Genomic DNA, 20,422 nt, shown 5'->3' with positions numbered 1-20,422 from the left:
AAGAGAGGAAGGTTGTGATGAACACAGAAGTGTTCAGAAGTGTCACAGAAGTGACAGCTAGCTGGAGCCAGCTAGCCTCCTCACATTCCTGCACCATCCATTCATCCCACAAACATCCACTGAACCATGGTCAAACCAACCTCTGACCTCAGAGTCTTCAATTCAGAAGGAAAGGGATATTAAACAAGCACTAATGTGAGAGTGTGATGTTGGGGGACAGGCTTACAAAAGTGGGGGCCTTGGTGGCCTGTGGGTCATAGAGAGTTCCCTGGGGGTGTGTGGCAGTAAAGGGGTGCATGACAGCAGTCATGGGGCCATGAGCACATGATCTAGCCAGGGAGGACTTCTTTGATGAGGAGACATTTAGGCTGAGACTAGCATGCTGAGAGGGATGAGCCAGGTGCAGGGACAGGTTGGGAGGGAGGACAGAGTGGCTCAGACTATAGAAATGGCATGTGTTGGCACTGACCAGGGAAGGAGTTTGACAGGTTTGTTAAAAGAACCAGAAAGATAGTATAAGTCCAATTGAGGCTGTAACCAAAACCAAAACCTCAGTGTCCTAAAGCAACACAGATTATTCCCTTCCCGCTCGAGAGAGGCGGAGTCCACAGGCAGCTCTGGGGGCTGTGCTCCCTCTGGAGGCCCTAAGGGTGAGTTATTTCCTTGCCTTTTCCAGCTTCCAGTCACCTGCATTCCTTGGCTCATGGCCTCTTCCTCAATTCCCAACATCTTTCCTTTCTGTCTCCCTCTCTAGGGACCCTGTAATTACATCAGACTTACTGGACAATCAGGGCTTTCCTGGCGGCTCAGATGGTAATGAATCCACCTGCAATGTGGGACATTTGGGTTCGATCTCTGGGTTGGGAAGATCCCCTGGAGGAGGGCATGGCAACCCTTTCCAGTATTCTTGCCTGGAGAATCCCATGGACAGAGGAGCCTGGAGAGCTACAGTCCATTGGGTTGCAAAGAGTCTGACATGACTGAACAACTAAGCACAGTAACACATTCACATACTCCAGGGATGAGGATGTGGATATTTTAATGGGGGTCAGGGGATGATTCATCTGCATCCTGGAATGAGGCAGGAGTCCTCTGGCCCAGTACACGTTCTGTCACTTATCCCTCAATCTATGTAGTCCCTTCTGGGCATTGAGAAGGTGGAGGACAATGGTTGGAGATGAAGTTGGGACTGAATGAATCCTAGTGCTCCATGACCTTACACACACACACACACACACACACACACACACACACACACACAGAGTCTAAAATTGACTGTTAACACTGCGGTGACCAGAAGTACTTTGAGTCAGATTGTTAAGGGTTCAAATGTAAAACTAAAACTTTGCTACCAGGTTAACATTTGGGCTCTCTGAGCAATAGCACTGCCATGGTTGGTGGAGGATTTCCCTATTCTCTAGAAGAGTGGAAATGAGGGTGGAATTGAACCAGAGAGGACCTTTATCCTTTATTCCTTCTTCACCAGGACTCTAAAAATGAGGAGGCTCGACATCTCTGGCAGATGTGATGGGGACTGGGGGAGGGGTTTATTAAAACACTGATATTGATCTCACACTATGAGTTTCTGGAGCAGTAAGTCTGGGGTGGGGCTGAGTAGTCACTTTTTTAAAAAGTTCTCAGGGCTTCCCTGATGGTTAAGAATATGCCTTGCGATGAAGGGGACATGGTCTGACTTCTGGTCTGTGGGGGTCCCGTAAGCCATGGAGCCGTGGGCCTCTGCACCACAACTACTGAGCCAGCGCTCTCGAGCCTGGGAGCCGCAGTTATTGGAGCCAGCTCATTTAGAGCCTGCATTCCACAACAAAAGGAACCACCACGTGAGAAGTGCACACAGAAAACTAGAGTGTAGCCCCTCTTTCTGCAACCAGAGAAAGCGTGAGAGCGGCAGTGAGGACGGACCACAGCTAAAAATAAAATAAATAGATAAAATAAATTTTGTTGTTCAGTTACTCAGTCATGTCCAACTATTTGCGACCCCATGCACTGCAGCACACCAGGTTTCCCTGTCCTTCACCATCTCCCGGAGCTTGCTCAGACTCATGTACATTGAGTCAGTGATGCCATCCAACCATCTCGTTCTCTGTCATCCCCTTCTCCTCCTGCCTTCAATCTTTCCCAGCATCAGGATCTTTTCCAATGAGGCAGCTCTTTGCATAAGGTGGCCAAAGTATTGGAGCTTCAACTTCATCATCGGTCCTTCCAATGAATATTCAGGATTGATTTCCTTTAGGATTGACTGGTTTGATCTCCTTGCAGTCCAAGGGACTCTCAAGAGTCTTCTCAAAATAAATAAAATCTTTTAAAAATTTCTCAATTGATGCTGATGCTGCTGGTGAGGGGACCAGACATTGGGAACCACTGTAGTAGGTAGAACCACTCCTACTGTGCAGTTAACTGTGCCGTTTTTGGAATAGCAGATTCCTCAGAGAAAACAATGAAGAAAACACCTGAATCTCATGTTGTTTTATGCTTCCTCCTAGAAGTGAAGAGCCTATGACTCCAGTATATTATTACAAAGGTCAAAATGGGCAGAACATAGCTGGCACAGTGCAGTATTTAAGAGCATCAATGAAAAGAACTTCCAGTTCCACGATTTACAGGCTGTGTAATCTGGAAGTCATTGTCCCTCTCTGAATCTATCTCTCCTCTATGGAATGGGTACCATATAATCTCTAACTCAGATTAAAACACTAAGCCCAGAGTTTGGTGCAGAATAAATCTTCCATAAATGGCAGGGCTGTTGTTTGATGTTCAAAGATGACAAGCCTCGAAATAGCCAAGGTCAGAGCAACAACCAGAGCCTGATGGGGCAGAGTCTCACAAGCCAGCCATTCCCTCTTCCAAACTGTGATGATTTGATTCTGGAAACAAGTACCTTAAGAGAAAACCTTGGCAGCCAAGTTCAGTCCATTGGCTGGGACAAGGCTGGTGGCCAATTTGGCATTGATTTATAGTTGGCTGTGTCACAGGATCCCAGGTGGCCCAGTGGTAAAGAATCCACCTGCAATGCAGGAGACACAAGAGGCAGAGTTTTGATTGCTGTGTTGGGAAGACCCCTGGAGTAGGAAATGGCAATCTTCTCCAGTATTCTTGCCTGGAAAATTCCATAGACAGAGGAGCCTGTTGGGCTATAGTCCTTGGAGTGGCAAAGAGTCAGACATGACTGAGCACACAGGCACATTTTGGCTTAGGTTCTGATTGGCACTAATCCGGGGAGCAGATGTAAAAGAAAATCTAAATCAGATCTCTCCATCCAGAGACTTTTTGTTCTTTCTTGGAAACCATCTGGGGCCTATTGGTGATTGTAGGTGTACAGATGCTAGGAGAAGTGATGCTTAATGGACAAATTAAAACTTGTTGACTTACAAACCATTAGGAGCTTACTCCAAGGTCCAGTTCTGGCCAGACATTACCTTGCTCAAAGCTCACTTCATGTTCTGGACCTCAGGATCTTTGTTTGAGAAAGAAATTGTTTCTGAGGTTCCTGTGATACAGTAGGTAGGTACCCTGGGTGACTCCTGAGTCTGACATTCCTGCTGGGTTTTGTTTATCCCATACTTGGACTTCCATGGTTACTTGAGAAGAAGCTTAGCTTCTTGTAGTTTCTGAAACTCAAGATCCCAACTGACAACTGGGGGTCTTCTTACCCACTACCCACTGCAGCTGTAGGACAACAGTTTTCTTCTCTCCCTGATACAAATCCTCAGTCTCAGGTCAAACTGTCTGTCATCTTCCCACAAGAGAGAAGAACTTCACATCCCCCAGGGCCAGGTGGTGGGTGAGTGAAGGACTTTAGGTGGGGACAAGGGAGACCTTGAGGGCAGGGGACCCCCACATCAGAGAAGCTGTGTCTGCATTAATGCTGAGTGATGCCCTTTAGGAAGGTGAATCAGTGCTGCTACATGTTTCTTTTACTATTTTTCCCAAGGGACATTAGGGAGTAAATTGTGATATAAAACTTGATTTTTCTCTTTCTGAATTATTTCATTCTGTATGACAGGCTCTAGCTCCATCTGTGTCTATGCAAGTGGTACAATTTTGCTCCTTTTTAAGGCTGAGTAATATTCCATTGCATATATATACCACATCTTCTTTAACCCCTCCTCCATTGATGGACATTTAGTTTACTTCCATGTCCTGGCTATTGTAAATAATGATGCAACAAACAATGGGATGCATGTATCATTTGGAATTATGGCTTTCTCTGGGTATGTGTCCAGGATCAAAATATATGCGGAATCTAGAAAAGATAGTACAGATGGACTTGCTTGCAAAGCAGAAATAGAGACATAGATGTAGAGAACAAACATATGAACAACAAGGAAGAAAAGGGAAGAGATAAATTGGGAGACTGGGATTGAGATAGACACACTACTGTGTATAAAATAGATAACTAATGAGAACCTACTGTATAGAAAAGGGGATAAAAATGAATGTACAGTCTGTTTGTAGGATGTATATTAATCAACCTTAAAAATGCAACCAATGGACTGCAGCACAACAGGCTCCCCTGTCCTTTACTATCTCCCAGAATTTGCTCAAACTCATGTCCATTGATTTGGTGATGCCATCCAGCCATCTCATCCTCTGTTGTCCTCTTCCCCTCCTGCTCTCAATCTTTCCCAGCAACAGGCTCTTTTCCAGTGTGTCAATTCTTCACATCAGGTGGCCAAAATATTGGAGCTTCAGCTATCTTCTTACTTTATTGAATGATTACCATATAATCTCTAATTCAGAAAAAAACACTGAGCCCAGAGCTTGGTGCAGAATAAATCCTCCATAAATTACAGAGCTGTTTCTTGACATCAAGGCTGTAGGCATAATCAAGGCAATATCGAAGCCCACAGCGACAACCAGGGAGCGCCTCATGTGCCAGCTATTCCCTCTGCCAAGAAGTGATGCTTGGCTTGTGGAAGCCAGCACTTTAAAAAGTGAGTCTGGGTGTCTCTGCCTGGAGTTCAGCCTACTGGCTGGGAAAAGTCTGCCCTCTGATGGCCAGTTTGACAATTCTGTAACATTGCTTTGGCTTCAGACTCAGTTTTTCTGATAGGCACTAACTCCAGGGAGCACAGGTGAAACAAAATCTAAATCAGATTTCCCTATCCAATGACTTTCTCTTTATTCTTGGAAAACTTCTGGGGCCTGTTGGTGATTGTAGGTGTAGGGATGCTCAGAGAATTCATACCTGAATTGGAAGGCTAAGTCCTGTTGACCTATAAACTATTCGAGGCTTACTGCCAGATCCCATTAAATTTCTGGCAGTTCATTTCATGCCCTGGGCCTTGAGTTCTCTTTTGAAAAACAGATAGTTTTTGAGGTTCTTGTGACACTGTAGGTGCCCTGGTTTGCTCATGAATCTGGCTTTTATGCTGGGTTTTGTTTTTTCTTGATTTGGACTCCCACAGCCACTGGAGAAGAAGCTTTGGTGTATGTGGTTCCTGAGACCCAGGACTCCAACTCTTACTTGGGAGTGTACCCCCCACTCCACACATTGCCCACTGCAGTTGTGGGAGAACAGAATTTGTCTCTCCCTGATGCAAATCCCCAGCCTCAAATCAGATTGTCTGGTATCGTCCCATAGGAGACAGGAGCCCCACATTCCTCAGGGCCAGGTGGCAGGTTAGTGAAGGATGACAGGTGAGTCAGGAAACCTGGAGGGCATGGTTTTGAATTAATGCTGAGTGATGCTCTTCATGAAGGTGGGTTCAGTTTTGCTACATTTTTCTTTAGATACTTTCCTCCCAAGGGACATTGGAGAGGAAACTGTGATATAAAATGTGGTGTTTTGCCTCTGGTCACAAATTTTATTCAAAACATTATGTGTGGGATATATTTGGCTACCCTATAGCCTCTGGTTTGAGAAAACTGTTCAGTACGGAACTCTAACCTGTCTCACAATGACCCTCACAATATCAGAAGAGATAGTAAATGTCTTTGCTGTTCTAGACCTGAGAGCAACTTGGACTTGGGCCTGATTTTGATTCAGTTCTGCTGATGCTGGAATTGCTCTTGTACCGCCACAATCCTGACACACAGGATATAAAATTTCAATTTCATGGGAGGCATTTATCATTAGCTCTTGAATAAGTATGTAAATGATTTTATATGAATGGGTTTTGTTGCAGGTGCTGTATGGTACTTGATATTTCTTTTTGCTTAATGTTGTAATCATCTCAAATCTATTGTGACTTGACAGACTCTTTCTTTTTCCATACCTGCTCCTTTTCTGTCCCTCCCAATTTTAGGAAGTCACAATCAAATTCTAAGAGATTCCTAAGTCTCCTTTATCCTCCCATCTCAACTTTGGTGTAAGAGCAAAGTGTTTCTGATTCTGCCTCCAGAACATCCTCAGAGCTGTACCCAGGACCACTCAAGTGCAGTTCCCACTGCCTGCCACGACCAGCAAAGGGTGTCCTGTGGGTGTCCTGCTTCCTTGTTAACCCTCCCAAAATGGTCCAGTTGCAACCAGGGGAACTGGAAAATAGTCAGCAATCACGTATTTACCCTACTAACAAAATAAGTATCAAAGTGAGTCAAGTAATATCAATGTAATATCAAAAATTACATAGAAAAGGGGCCTATGTGATGATGGTTCAGCTTCCAGGGTCCTGAGGATATGCCTGGGGTTAATTGCCCTTTCTGCTGTATCCTCTGTGGGATAGAACTGCAAAGACAATGTTTACTGGTAGTAGCTGCTACTATGAGGACAAGGTTGGATGGGACTGATCCATGTTTATTTCACGCCCCACTCCAAGTTCACAAAGAGACCACACTGACGATCCACAATGGCTATCAGACATGAAAATGCCCTACTTTACAGAGCTGGACATGTCTCCTCCTGCTCACATTCTCAGATTTAGTCTTTTCAAGTCAGTTTGCTGTCCTGATCTTAACATTGTAGCAGGCAAACCCTCAAAGAAGATTGTCTCCTTTTACCCACACCTGTTTATTTTCTAAATTTCAACCAAAGAAAAGCCTTTAATGTTCCTCTTCCCTGAGACAAAAAATAGAAAAACATCCATGAAGCCGTTTGAGTCATTCACAGGGTTCCTTTAGGAATGGCCACCCCTACAACACCCAGCAAGCACCTTTAGTTCTCACTGGAAATTTGACCAGATGTCCTTTAGAGAAGTGGACTTAAGACTGGATGGTCAACTGCATCTACAATTAATTGCACATCCCTTGCTCTCTGATTACACTCATAATATGCTGTGTTTCCCATACAACATCTAAGAGACAACTTGAAACAAATCGGAGTTAATTTTGTTTCTTTTGGAAGTGACACCCCCGCCTTTATGAAGCTGTTTAATTTTGAGACAATTAATAATTTTCATTTGGTCAAACATCTCCCAACAATGATGTATTCAGGACATCACTTTTGGTCTTGTTTTTTGTATTATGTCAGGAACCCATAGTCTTTTCCCTTTCTCCCACCTAGAGATACAACTCTCCGTATTAGAAAAACTCAATCCAATTCTGTGGAGTGAATCAATAAGTAAGTCCTTGATATACTCCCCTCCATCCCCCATTCTTTCTCTTTCATGAATGGGGATCTGACTCAGTTAATTCATCTGGAGACTGACAGTAACCCAATCAGGATTAGCCTGAGATGCACTCAGGAATCTAATCAGGTGATGCCTTCTTATTGGAAGTTAGCAGTTGGAAGGAAGGCAGATGTGGTTAGAAAGTTCTACAATAGCCTCAAGTACCAAGGAGGATGGGATTCCCCTGTGGCTCAGCTGGTAAAGAATCCACCAACAATGCAGGAGACCTGGGTTCAATTCCTGGGTTGGGAAGATCCCCTGGAGAAGGGAAAGGCTACCCACTCCAGGATTCTGGCCTGGAGAATTCCATGGACTGTGTGGTCCATAGGGTCCCAAAAAGTCGGACACAATCACTTTCACCAAAGAGGACATGCAGAAGCTTCTCACTCTGGAGTCACTGCCTGTGTTCTCCACCAGGTCTGAGGTCTCAGAAGCCCCCCAGCCACATCAGACCTGGTAAGTTATCAACCTCAGTGAAAGATATTCTGCAAATGGCAGCATTAATTGAATGATGGAATGCAGTCTGACATGGCATGAAGAGTTTTCTTTTCTCTTTTCTTTTTGTTGAATGAGCTTAAGGCTTTCTTTTTGCCTCGAAGTGTAGTTTTGCCTCCATCCTGAACATTTTGATTCATGCTTTGGTTTATATTATTTACATGTCTTAAGCAGCAGTTTTTCTTATTAATAAAAGCCATCAAACTGTTTGGAATGCTATTTCTTGAAGTTTAAAGCTTTCACTCCATGCACACTGGCATTCCTTTTACAAGTGTCTCCTTAATCCTTCCCAGCAAAGTTAACTTAGGGAACTGAGGATGGAAGATCTGTTACATATGAATTCCTGTCTCCATAGTTTGGACCCTAATGATAGTTTAAATGTTTTCACCCTAAAAAAAAGGGAGTTGGTTCAGACTTTTGGTACAAATGTGCAAGAGGGAAATGCATTAAGCAAAGCAGTGGATGGGAAGGGATGAGCCACTGCTTGCCTTTCTTCCTTCTTGGTACTTGTGAGATTCTTGCTCTAGTGGCAGAAGGGGCACAGCTGTGCCTCTGTGCCCACCAAACCCAGACTGGAATGCAGACACACAGAGTTTCTTCCATTCTGGTTCGTTGCCAGAGCAATGACTTTGGCCCTGATTTGATTTCTCTGAAGGGTGGGGAAAGAGACTACTCTTATGATTATGACTGTCCTGAGAAGGATGCCTTGTTCCCTTGCATTTTCAAAGGAAAAGTCAGGATGAGTGTTCACAACCCACCCAGACATGTGATCTTGGCAGCAGTGAGCCTGTGGAGAGATGAGGCCTTGGCCATTTCCTCTTTGGAGTATCTGTCCATGGAGCTCTATCCACCACTATTTATGGCTGCCTTTTCTGGCAGAAACAGGGAGACCCTGAAGGCTATGGTGCAAGCCTGGCCCTTTGTTCGCCTGCCTCTGGTGGGGTCTCATTGACCTGCCTCATGTGGGGCCCCTACAAGCAGTGCTGGAAGCACTTGATTTCCTGCTTGCCCAGAAGGTTCCCTCCAGGTGAGTCTGACTCAGGTAACCTGGTAAAATCTTGGGTGTCCCAGAGGAAGCAGCTGGGGTGAGGGAATGTGGATGGAAAACGATGGGCCAGAGGGATCTGAAGATTTAAACTAACATTTGGGCCCAAACTTTGGAGCCAGGAATTCATGTGTAACAGAGCTTTCATTCTCAGTTCCCTAAGTTAACTTTGCTGGGAAAGATTAAGGAGATACTTGTAAAAGGAATGCCAAGGAGTATGAAGTGAATGAAGAGGCTTACAGGTCTTGGCTCACTAAGAAAAATAACTTCTGGAAGCATAAGAGTGCCTTTAGTGAAAGGGAACCTGAGAGAATATTCTCCATCTCCTCTTAGTCATGCTTAGAGTTACTAGAAGTAGAGAATCAGAAAGGAGAAGAGGGGAAAGGGAGATGAGGGAAAGTGAGGCAGAGAGGGAAGAAGGCAAGGCAGCAGATGATGTCAGGAATATTAGGTTATAGCACAGGTGGGCAGTGTGTTGTCAAGCCGTGAGGCTGTTTTTTAACTCTGTGTGGATTTTAACGCATCTGCATCAATCTCCTTTTTCCTCTAGGAAGTGCAAAATGTGGGTGGTAGATTTACGTAATACTGGCCAGAACTTTACGAGCCTGTGGTCTGGAGCCAGCAGTTACGGGTGCTCAAGCTCATGAATGGCACTAGTGGCTGAGCCCAGGTCAACAACAAAGCAGCACTTGGCTCCAATGAATGTTTTTATAGAACTTTGCCTGAAGAGAAGGACCCTGGACAACTTCCTCACCTGCATCCTCAGGTGGGTGGAGCAGAGAAAATCTTCCATCCACCTGTGGTGTAAGAAGCTGAAGATTGTTTCAATGCCAATGGACAATATTATGAAAGTCCTGAGCATGGTGCAGCTGGACTATATCCAGGAGGTGCAAGTGAGTTGCACCTGGAATCTGTCCACCTTCCACATTTGCTCCTTTCCTGGGTGAGATGAGTAACTTGCAGAGACTCCATCTCTTTCACATCCACATGTCTGCCTTCAAGAAGCAGGAGCAGCATCACATTGTGCAAATTACCTCTCAGTTCTTAAAGCTGAGCCACTTCCAGGATCTCCATCTGGCCTCTCCCTCCTTCCCTGAAGGCTGCCTAGACCAGATGCTCAGGTGAGTGTGCACCACTGATTGGGTTACATTGAACACAAAGCTAGAATGTCAAGAGCACTGTCTCCTTTATTGCTGTCTCCTAAAATGTGGTGTGCCACAATCACAGAAATCAAGGTAAAGGGTTAAACTGGTTTAGTGGCTCTTCTGAGACACCCTGCTGGGGAGGTACAGATTATTGACTGGGATGTTTGGATCCCAGGATTTATTTCCTCCTTCTTTGGAGTTGTCTATATTGTCACCCTGCTTATTTAACTTATATGCAGATTACATCATGAGAAACGCTGGGCTGGAAGAAGCACAAGCTGGAATCAAGATTGCCAGGAGAAAAATCAATAACCTCAGATATGCAGATGACCCTTATGGCAGAAAGTGAAGAGGAAATAAAAAGCCTCTTGATCAAAGTGAAAGAGGAAGTAAAAAAATTGGCTTAAAGCTCAACATTCAGAAAATTAAGATCATGGCATCTGGTCCCATCCTTCATGGCAAATAGATGGGGAAACAGTGGAAGCAGTGTCAGACTTTACTTTTTTGGGCTCCAAATCACTGCAGATGGTTACTGCAGCCATGAAATTAAAAGACGCTTACTCCTTGGAAGGAAAGTTATGACCAACCTAGATAGCATATTAAAAAGCAGAGACATAAAAAAAAAAAAAAAAAAGCAGAGACATTACTTTGCCAACAAAGGTCTGTCTGGTCAAGGCTATGGTTTTTCCAGTGGTCATGTATGGATGTGAGAGTTGGACTGTGAAGAAAGCTGAGTGCCGAAAAATTGATGCTTTTGAACTGTGGTGTTGGAGAAGACTCTTGAGAGTCCCTTGGACTGCAAGGAGATCCAACTGGTCCATCCTGAAGGAGATTAGTCCTGGGTGTTCATCGGAAGGACTGATGCTGAAGCTGAAACTCCAATACTCTGGCCACCTGATGCGAAGAGTTGACTCATTGGAAAAGACCCTGATGCTGGGAGGGATTGGGGGCAGGAGGAGAAGGGGATGACAGAGGATGAGATGGCTGGATGGCATCACCGACTCGATGGACATGAGTTTGAGTGAACTCCAGGAGTTGGTGATGGACAGGGAGGCCTGGTGTGCTGCGATTCATGGGGTCACAGAGAGTTGGACACGACTGAGTGACTGAACTGACTGATGTTGAAATGATAAAAATATGTAAGTAAGAAGGACATTGAAGTGGGGAAACTACATCAGATCAGAGCATTCCTGAAGGGAAGCTCTATGCTCCCAAGGTTTGTGCCCACAGTGAGCTTGTTCTAAATTCCCTGTTTGTAAAAGTTTGTTTTGTGCTCCAGATAAGTTAATTAATATATGGGAGAAATCTGGTTCTGGAAATGATGTTCACACAGCTGAGAGAAAAGGATAATAGAAAGTGACAGAAAGTTGGTAGATGATGCGGGGTCTAAGTGAGCCCCTCTAGTTATTGTTGTTCAGTTGCTCAGTCAGGTCTGACTCTTATGGACCCCATGAACTGCACCACACAGGCTTCCCTATCCTTTACCATTTCCCAGAGCTTGCTCAAGCTCATGTCCATTGAGTCAGTGATGCCATCCAACCATCTCATCTGCTGTCATCCCCTCTCTCCTCCATCTAGAGCCCCTATAGATGGCAACACATATCATGTTGTGGGATCTTGTATAAGCTGGTTCCTTATGCATGTCTCCCTAGACCCTCACCTGCCCAAGACGCAGGCATCTGGAGCCAAACTTGGAGTGAAGTAAGTCTTAGATGATATCATTTTAAATCTCATCTCCAAACACTAATGTTCGGTGATGTCCACACTTGATGGAGACTCTCTCTGGCTCTCCTTATAACATATTCTTGTGTATTCCTGATCTTCATTCATCCTCACAGTGAAGTGGAGTATGTTGTACTCTGCTTGATAGATGAGGAGAGAGTGCCTTCTAGATTCTGTGAAGTGATTCAGTTCCACAGCAAAAGTGACAGGACTCGCCCTAGAATGAGACTGGAAGATCAGTGTATTGACCCTGAATAGATGGTCAGAATAATATCATTCCTGTAGAAACCATTTGTCTACCGCCAGTATGCAACTCCAACAAGAAGTCCCAACAAGACTGTAGGAGGGATGAAGTCCCATTTAGAATCAAATCCTATACCTGCCAGAGGTGCTTGGAGGGCTCAAACAAAACCTTGTGTGCACTAGGACCCAGAGACCCCACAGAAGCTGAGTCAGACCTGCCTTTGAGTGTTTGAGTGTCTCCTGTGGAGGCACAGGTCAGCAGTGGCCTGCCATGGGGACAGGGGCTCTGGCTGCAGCAGACCTGGGTCACACAGTGTGTGGCATAAGCCCCCTTGGAGGAGGTTGCCATTAGCCCCACCATAGAGCCACAGATTTCCCAGTGTGGGGAACCTGCAAAAAGACTGAGAACCCCCAGGGAATTTGACTTTGGAGGCCAGAGGGATTTGATTACAGAACTTCCACAGACCCTTGGAGAGCACAAACAAAACCTTGTGTGCACCAGGAGCCAGGAGAAAGGAACAGTGCCCCCACAAGAGACTGATCCAGGCTTGCCTGTGAGTGTCCAGGAGTCTCTGATGGAGGTGTGTGTCGACAGTGGCCTCCTTCAGGGTTAGGGGTACTGAATTCAACAGTGCAGTGCACAAGTCCTTTTGAAGGAGGTTGCCATTACCATTATTACCCCTACTCCTACTTCCTTAGGCCAAATAACAGGGAGGGAACACAGCCCTGCCCATCAACCGAAAATTGGATTAAACATTTACAGAGCATGGCCCCACCCATCAGAACAAGTCAGTCTCTCCCATAAGGAAGCTTCCATAAGCCTCTTATCCTTATCCTTCAGAGGGCAGATAGAATGAAAACCACAATCACAGAAAACTAACCAAACTGATCACAGGGACCACAACCTTGTCTAACTCAATGAAACTATGAGCCTTGCTGTGTAGGGCCACCCAAGATGGACGGGTCATAGTAGAGAGTTCTGACAAAATGTGGTCCACTGGAAAAGGGAATGGCAAACCACTTAAGTATTCTTGCCTTGAGAATCCCATGAACAGTATGGAAATGTAAAAAGGTATGACACTGAAGGATGGACTCCCCAGCTGGGTAGGTGCCCAATATGCTACTGGAGAAGAGTGGAAAAGTAACTCCAAAAAAGAATGAAGAGACAAACCAAAGTGAAAACAACACCCGGTTGTGGATGTGACTGGTGATGGAAGTAAAAGTCTGATGCTGTAAAGAACAATATTGCATAGAGGGAATGCAAACTAGTACAGCCACTATGGAAAACAGTGTGGAGATTCCTTAAAAAACTGGAAATAGAACTGCCATATGACCCAGCAATCCCACTTTTGGGCATACACACTGAGGAAACCAGATCTGAAAGAGACACGTGCACCCCAATGTTCATTGCAGCACTGTTTATAATAGCCAGGACATGGAAGCAACCTAGATGCCCATCAGCAGATGAATGGATAAGGAAGCTGTGGTACATATACACCATGGAATATTACTCAGCTGTCAAAAAGAATTCATTTGAATCAGTCCTAATGAGATGGATGAAACTGGAGCCCATTATACAGAGTGAAGTAAGCCAGAAAGATAAAGAACATTACAGCATACTAACACATATATATGGAATTTAGAAAGATGGTAATGATAACCCTATATGCAAAACAGAAAAAGAGACACAGAAATACAGAACAGACTTTTGAACTCTGTGGGAGAATGTGAGGGTGGGATGTTTCAAAAGAACAGCATGTATACTATCTATGGTGAAACAGATCACCAGCCCAGGTGGGATGCATGAGACAAGTGCTCGGGCCTGGTGCACTGGGAAGACCCAGAGGAGTCGGGTGAAGAGGGAGGTGGGAGGGGGGATCGGGATGGGGAATAAGTGTAAATCTATGGCTGATTCATATCAATGTATGACAAAACCCACTGAAATGTTGTGAAGTAATTAGCCTCCAACTAATAAAAAAATTAAAAAAAAAAAAAAAAAAAAATATTGCATAGAAACCTGGAATGTTAGGTTCATGAATCAAAGTAAATTGGAAGTGGTCAAACAGGAGATGATAAGAGTGAGCACTGACATTTTAGGAATCAATGAACTAAAATGGACTGGAATGGGCGAATTTAATTCAGATGATCATTATATCTACTACTGTGGGTAAGAATCCCTTAGAGGAAATGGAATAGCCCTCATAGTCAACAAGAGTCTGAAAGGCAACACTTGGGAGCAATCTCAAAAATTACCCAATGATCTCTGTTTGTTTCCAAGGAAAACCATTCAGTATCACAGTAATCTAAGTCTATGCCCCAACCACTAATGCTGAAGAAGCTGAAGTTGAACAGTTCTATGAAGAATTATAAAACTAACACCAAAAAAAAAAAAAAAAAAAAAAGTCGGTTTCATCATAGGTGACTGGAATGCAAAAGTATGAGGAAGTAAAGAAGTACTTGGAGTAGCAGGCAACTTTGGCCTTGGAGTACAAAATGAAGCAGGGCAAAGGCTAACGGAGTTTTGCCAAGAGAACACACTGGTCATAGCAAACACCCTCTTCCAACAACACAAGAGAATATTCTACACATGGACATCACCAGATGGTCAATACCAAAATCAGATTGATTATATTCTTTGCAGTCGAAGAAGGAGAAGCTCTATACAGTCAGCAAAAACAAGACCTGGAGCTGACTGTAGCTCAGATTGAGAGAGTCAATTCTTAGGTTGGTTGAATAAGAAGTCCGGTTCCCGTGGAGGAGGAGGAGGAGGAGGAGAAAGGGGTCTGGGGCTCTCAAGGAGAAAAGGACAAATGTTCTTTTCTACATTGCTTTTTCTTAGTCAATGTAACAATGTATCTTGCTTGAGGACATGTTTTTCCTTAATAAGAACCTTCTGACTAATCCTGTCATCTTAAAATGTGTATTATGGGAGTGTGTCTGGTAAGATCTTTCTATTGTTCATTCTAATCTTGTTACTTGAAGATGTATGTTGTGGGAGTGGGCCTGAAAAAAAATATGACCTGATAAGACTAGCTAGGGGGCACTTTCCATCCCCCCTCTGATGTCTGTGTCAGAAGCTTTCTCTGTCCCTTTTCTTACTTTAATACAACTCTGCTACACAAAAGTTCTTGAGTGATCAAGCCTGGTCCCTGGTTCCAAAGCTAAATTTTCTTCTTTGGAGATCATGAATCCAACATCATTCACTGTAAGCTATCAAGATCATGAACTCCTTATGGACAAATAAAAGACTTAAATTGAAGAAAGTAGGGAAAACCACTAGACCATCCACATATGACCTAAATCAAATCCCATACAATTTTACAGTGGAAGTGACAAATAGATTCAAGGGATTAGATTTGATAGACAGAGTGCCTGAAGAACTATGGACAGAGGTTTGTGACATTGTATAGGAGGTAGTGATCAAGACCATCCCCAAGAAAAAGAAATTCAAAAAGGAAAAATGGTTGTCTGAGGAGGTCTTACAAATAGCTGAGAAAAGAAGAGAGGCTAAAGATAAAGGAGAAAAGAAAAGACATACCCATTTGAATGCAGAGTTCCAAAGTATAGCAAGGAGAGATAAGAAAGCTTTCCTAGGTGATCAAAGCAAAGAAATAGAGGAAAATAATAGAATGGGAAAGACTAGAGATCTCTTCAAGAAAATTAGAGATACCAAGGGGAAATTTCATTCAAAGATGGGTGAAATAAAGGACAGAAATGGTATGAACCTAACAGAATCAGAAGACATTAAGAAGATGTGTCAAGAATACATAGAGGAACTATACCAAAAAAGATCTTAATGACCCAGATAACCATGATGGTGTGATCACTCACCTAGAGCCAGACATCCTGGAGTAAGAAGTCAAAGGGGCCTTTGGAAACATCACTATGAACAAAGCTAGTGGAGGTGATGGAATTCTAGCTGAGCTATTTCAAATTCTAAAAGATGATGCTGTGAAAGTGCTGCAGTCAATATGCCAGCAAATTTGGAAAACTCACAGCGGCCACAGACTGGAAAAGGTCAGTTTTCATTCCAATCCCAAAAAAGGCAATGCCAAAGAATATTCAAACTACCATACAATTGTACTCACATGCTAGCAAAGTAATGCTTAAGATTCTCCAAATCAGGCTTCAACAGTACATGACCCGTGAACTTCCAGATGTTCAAGCTGGATTTAGAAAAGGCAGAGGAACCAGAGATCAAATTGCCAACATCTACTGGATCATAGAAAAAGCAGGAGAGTTCCAGAAAAACATCTGCTTCTGCTTTATTGACTATGCCAAAGTCTTTGACTGTGTGGATCACAACAGACTGTGGAAAATTCTTCAAGAGATGGAAACACCCGACCACCTGACCTGCCTCCTGAGAAATCTGTATGCAGGTCAAGAAGCAATAGTTAGAACCAGACATGGAATGAGGACTTGTTTCAAATTGGGAAAGGAGTATGCTAGGCTGTATATTGTCACCCTGCTTATTTAGTTTATATGCAGTGTATATCATATGAAATGCTGGGCTGGATGAAGCACAAACTGGAATAAAATTGCAGGAAGAAATATCAATAACCTCAGATATGCAGATGACACCACCCTTATGGCAGAAAACAAAGAGGAACTAAAGAGCCTACTGATGAAAGTGAAAGAGGAGAGTGAAAAAACTGGCTTAAAACTCAACATTCAAAAAATGAAGATCATGGCATCCAATCCCATCACTTCATGGCAAATAGAAGGAGGAAGCAAGGGAAACAGTAACAGACTTTATTTTTTTGGGGGTGCCAAAATCACTGCAGTTGGAGACTGCGGCCGTGAAATTAAAAGATGCTTGCTCCTTGGAAGAAAAGCTATAACTAACATAGACAGCATATTAAAAAGCAGAGACATTACTTTGCTGACAAAGGTCTGTCTGGTCAAAGCTATGGTTCTTCCAGTGGTCATGTATGGATGTGAGAGGTGGACCACAAGGAAAGCTGAGCGCTGAAGCACTGATACTTTTGAACTGTGGTGTTGGAGAAGACTCTTGAGAGTCCCTTGGACTGCAAGGAAGTCCAACCAGTCCATCCTAAAGGAAATTAGTCCTGAATATTCACTGGAAGGACTAATTCTGAGGCTGAAACTCCGATACTGTGGCCACCTGATACGAAGAACTGACTCATTGGAAAAGACCCTGATGCTGGCAAAAATTGAGGGCAGGAGTAGAAGGGGACGACAGAGGATGAGATGTCTGGATAGCATCATCAACTCGATGGACATGAGTTTGAGCAAGCTCTGGGAGTTGGTGATGGACAGGAAAGGCTGGCTTGCTGCAGTCCATGAGGTTACAAAGAGTCAGACATGACTGAGTGACTGAACTGAGTATGCAATCTGGGACCCAGTTTCCAAGAACTAATTATTTGGTTTCTCCCTAGGTGCCTGAAGTCCCCCTTGGACAGCCTGTCAAGAACCAAGTGCTGGTTTACAGAATCAGACTTGACTCACCTGTCCCAGAGCCCAGACATCAGTCAGCTAAAGAGCCTGGATCTGAGTGGTGTCACCATGACTGACTTTAGGCCTGAGCTCCTCCAAGTTCTGCTGGAGAAAAACGCAGCCACCATCCAGGAACTGGACTTCGATGTGTGTGGGATCATGGACTCCCAGCTGGAGGCCTTCCTGCCTGCCCTGAGCCGCTGCTCCCGGCTCAGGTCCTTCAGCCTGTGTGGGAACCTCCTGTCCACGGCCGCCATGGAGAAGCTGCTGCGACACACCGCTGTGCTGCCCTGTTTAAGGCAAGAGCGTTATCCTGCCCCTCAGGAGACTTACAGACCTCGGGGTGTTCTCCTGGAAGCGAGACTTGCCCAGCTTCGGGCTCAGCTGTTGGAGATTCTGAGAGACTTGGGATGTCCCAGGATCATCTGGATTAGCCTCAGCCCCTGTCCTCGCTGTGGTGAGGATGTATGCCATCACATGGAGCCCATTATATACAGCTATACTGCCTAGGGATTTGCCTCTATCAAAAGCTTTCTTCTGTGCACTTGGAAACTGAAATCTAGAATGTTTTCAGGCATATGCACAACATGAATGGGAGAAGGAAAGGTGATAGTGGTGGGGGATGGTGCAGGATTGCAAGGGGAAATGTAGACTCTGGGAGGGGATTGGACTTTCAGGGACATGTTCTTCTAGAATCTGTTATGAACCTGTGTGGATACACACTGGAAACCCAAATGTAGTTCAGTTATCCCTGGGGATACTGTTGTGAAGAAATTGTCAGGAATAAGGAGATCCTACCGGTGACCTAAACAGGAAGGAAATCTAAAACGAGAGTGGATAAATGTATTGATATGACTGATTTTTTTTTTTTGTAAAGCAAGGAACTAATGTAACATTGTAAAGCTAATCTCCAGTAAAAATTAATTATAAAATAAATAAAGAAACACTCATGGAAGACCAACTGCTATCCTCCATGATATATTCTGTGTTCAATTTATGCCTCAGCTATCTCCAGTTACTGATTAAAAAAGGCACATTGTCCATGATTCGAAACCTTATCAATCCTATAATTTCTTCACTCTCTAGGGCAGAATAAAGAAATTCTTCCTGGGGCATTGCTTGTGTATGTGTGTGTGTGTGTGTGTGTGTGTACTTAGTCGATCAGTCGTGCCTAACTCTTTGGGACCCCATGGACTGTAGCCCACTGGGCTCTTCTGTTCATGGGATTCACCAGGAGAGAGTACTGGAGTGTGCTGGCATTCCCTTCTCCAGGCGATCTTCCCAACCCAGGGATCGAACCTAGGTCTCCTACATTGCGGGCAGATTCTTTACCATCTGAGCCACAGTGTAAGCCCCCTGCGGCAACTCTTACCTCCTGGCTTATTTATTTGGCTGTTCAGTGGTTTAATAGACACAAAGGGGAACATACTTAGTGTGCAATGAACTATTGGAATGAAGAGCTCTTAACAGGGCTCTTATTGCTGACTCGAGCCTTCACCTTGGGCATGGGTATTCTTCATGCTTCTACCAGTCAGTGTGTAAATCACAGTTTTTGCCATTGTGTGTGCTTCAGTGCCAAAGGCAAGGTCCCCACTTCTGCAAGATGTTTTCCACACATCCAAAAAGGTTGAGACTGGTTCTCACTGTTTCATGCCTGTCATGGGTGAGTAGGGGTCCTCACTGATATAACTGAGTTGTGGCCAGACATACAAATTCCTTTTAACAAAATGCTAAAATAACAAAACGTTTAACACGGATTTGTTATTTCCATACCACATTACAGTATTATATAATTTTGGGTGGTTGGTCACATCAGAACTGGCTGATAATTCCCATTACAATTCCAGTCCTTCTCTATCAGAAAAGTCAAGGACAGCTTGTCTGGTTATCAGAATCTTCAAATATATAACAAATATATGTTATGTTTTACATATAACTCAGAGTCGGCACTCCCTAACCTCAGTTCATCACCCTCAAATTCAGTCAACTACATATGATGTAGGCCAAATTCACTGTTAAAAAGAAATCCTCATCGAAGTTAGTCTGAGCAGTTCAACCATATGTTATTCAAGATTCACCTGTCATATAAACAGGTGAAAAGAGGCTTATATGGTTACAGAGGCTTAACAGTCCCACTGTCTGCTGTCTGTTGCCTAGAGAACTAGAACAAACTGTGGTTTAATTCAGACCTTATCTTAAGTTTGAAAAGCAGTGGAAGTGATGGTGTAGCACTAAGTCTAGCCTAAAGGCCTGAGAACAAAGGCACCCCTTGTGTATGTCCTAGAGTTTCAAGGTTCAGGAACCAGAAGCTCCGGTATTCATGGCCAAGGAGAGAGAGCGGGAGAGCAGTAGCCCTTGTTCCATTCAGGCCCGCACAGGATAAGACGATGCCCTCCCACCAGGTGAGGGCTGATCTCTTGACTCCATCTACTGATCCCATGCTATTCTCCTCTAGGAATTCCCTTGCAGATTCCCCCAGAATTGTTGTTTGATCTGAGATCTGGGAATCTCATCTCACAGTGAAGCGGACACATACTTTTAATCCTCACAGGACGTCTAAACAAAATGCAACCAAATGAAGTTTCCCTGCTAAGGATTCAGAGGCTGCAACTGCTTATTCTGAGGAGGAGGGGGATATAGGGCTGGGATATAGCTCTTAGGCAGAGCTTTGTTTCCCCCACAATGAATATAATGATGCACACACTGTTTATGGGAGTTTTAGTAGGATCCTGTGAGATATTACTTGTTGA

Source organism: Cervus elaphus, chromosome 14 (assembly GCF_910594005.1).
Source record: "Cervus elaphus chromosome 14, mCerEla1.1, whole genome shotgun sequence".
Taxonomy (NCBI): domain Eukaryota; kingdom Metazoa; phylum Chordata; class Mammalia; order Artiodactyla; family Cervidae; genus Cervus; species Cervus elaphus.
This window is presented reverse-complemented; position numbering follows the sequence as displayed.